Genomic DNA, 2,528 nt, shown 5'->3' with positions numbered 1-2,528 from the left:
TCCTCTGTGCTGGCACCACTGCCACTGGCTTCTCCCTCCGCCTCCTGCAGCAGGTCATCTCCCCTCTGCATCGCGATGTTGTGCAGCGCACAGCAGACCACAACAATGCGAGCGACCCTGTCGGGCTGGTACTGCAGGGCCCCTCCGGAGCGGTCCAGGCACCTGAATCTCATCTTCAGGAGGCCAAGGCAGCGCTCCACCACACCCCTGGTTGCTGCATGGGCCTCGTTGTATCGTGTTTCCGCATTGGTCTGAGGCCTCCGTATAGGCGTCATCAGCCAAGACCTCAGCGGATAACCCCTGTCGCCTAGCAACCAGCCCCTCAGCCGGGGGGGGGGACGTCCCTCAAACAGGGCAGGGATGTACGACTGCGCAAGAATGTATGCATCATGCACACTCCCTGGGAACCTTGCGCACACGTACATGATCCTCATGTGGGGGTCGCATACCACCTGGATATTCATGGAGTATGTCCCCCTCCTGTTAGTGAACACGTCCCTGTTGCCTGCAGGCGGGCGCATGGGGACGTGAACACCATCAATCACTCCCTGGACCATCGGTATCCCGGCCTCCTTGGCAAATGCACGGGCTCGTGCTTCTTGATTTGCTCGGTCCTCGGGAAAGGTGGTGTAGCGGTTTTCAGCCCATCGGCATTCGGCCCATCGCGTCTGCTCCGCCATTCGATGAGATCATTCAAAACAATATGTTGAGACCACACGGTGGAGAACGAGACCATTCGGCCCATTGCTTCTGGGCTGGCCCTCCGAAAGAGCACCCTACTGATCCCCCCCCCCCCCCACCCCCAGTTCCCCCGCCCTATCCTTGTAATCCCACCTAACCTTTGGGAAGCAGGGGACAATTTACCCTGACCAATTCCCCTAAGCTGCACGTCTTTGGAGTGCGTGGGAGGAGAGGAAACCCACCCAGGCACACGGGGAGAAAGTGCAACCAGTCACCCGAGGTCGGAATCGAACCCCTGGCGATGTGAGGCAGCAGGGCTAACCACTGTGCCACCGTGATTGATCTGCTGTGATAATCCTCAATTCCACTTTCCCGCCTTTTCCCCCCAAAACCCTCGATTCCCTGCCCTGATTACGTTTTCCCTCCCTCTCTCAGCCTCGGCCATATTTAATGACTCCCCCAGCCTCTGCAGCTCTCCGTGGGAAAGAATCCAGTGCCCTCTGAGAGAAGAGAAAGGCTCCTCATCGCTGTCTGAAATGCCCTTGAAGGCCGACTTCCACCCAACCCCTTCAGCGATTACTTTCCTTCAGCATCAAAGCTCACATCATTTTCGATTGACGGTAAATTGTTTCCAAACTTTCCCTTCCTCAACCGATTTTGTTTGACTTGCTGCCGAGGTGGGGGTGGGGATGGGATACAGTTGGCAAGGATGGGAGTAGGTCCAAGAGTCGGTGGTCGGGTGAAAAGGATGTCGAAGGATGAGATGGCAGCTGGGAGAATCACATCCCGGTGGGTTCAGGGCTTGTCCGACCTCAGGGCATTCAATCGGTCAGGGGCCAGCTTCAAGTCAGCTTCAAAACAGGGAAATTAGAATTCCGGTGCAAACTTCCTGGGTCAACAAAGTTCCATAGAAGCCCGTCAGTGCAGCAGGAGGCCATTCGGCCCATCGAGCCTACACCAACCGTCTGAAAGACCACACTACCTAGGCCCAAAACGCCACCCTAACCCCAGAACCCCACCGAACCTTCACATCTTTGGACACAAGGGAGCAATTTAGCCGCGGCCAATCCACATAACCTGTACATCTTTGGACTGTGGGAGGAAACCGGAGCACCCGGAGGAAACCCACGCAGACACGGGGAGGACGTGCAGACTCCGCACAGGCAGTGACCCCAGCTGGGGAATCGAACCTGGGACCCTGGAGCTGTGATTTTTGTTGGAAATGTTTTTTATTGAGTTTTCACATTTTATATCCAACAAATGGGGCAGCAGGGTAGCATGGTGGTTGGCATAAATGCTTCACAGCTCCAGGGTCCCAGGTTCCAGGTTCGATTCCCGGCTGGGTCACTGTCTGTGTGGAGTCTGCACGTCCTCCCCCTGTGTGCGTGGGTTTCCTCCGGGTGCTCCGGTTTCCTCCCACAGTCCAAAGATGTGCGGGTTAGGTGGATTGGCCATGCTAAATTGCCCGTAGTGTCCTAATAAAAGTAAGGTTAATTGGGGGGGGGGGTTGTTGGGTTACGGGTATAGGGTGGATACGTGGGTTTGAGTAGGGTGATCATGGCTCGGCACAACATTGAGGGCCGAAGGGCCTGTTCTGTGCTGTACTGTTCTATGTAAATTACAAATTATTAGAAAAAAAACACGCAAACATTAACATGTATATTTACAGGTAAGCATCTTCATAATAACAACTGTGGCCACCCCCTTTAACCGGCATACATATTTTACATTCCCCAATATGGCCGAGGCACATGTTTATAGGCATTTATTTACAATTTGGTTTTGGGCCTTAGCTTGCCATCAGACTGTCGCTAGCGGCTTTGTCCTTCCTTTTTGTTTTTGGATTA

The sequence above is a fragment of the Scyliorhinus canicula genome, chromosome 6, assembly GCF_902713615.1.
Source record: "Scyliorhinus canicula chromosome 6, sScyCan1.1, whole genome shotgun sequence".
In the NCBI taxonomy this organism is placed as follows: domain Eukaryota; kingdom Metazoa; phylum Chordata; class Chondrichthyes; order Carcharhiniformes; family Scyliorhinidae; genus Scyliorhinus; species Scyliorhinus canicula.
The sequence above is the reverse complement of the archived record's forward strand: the minus strand, read 5'-3'. Positions refer to the sequence as shown.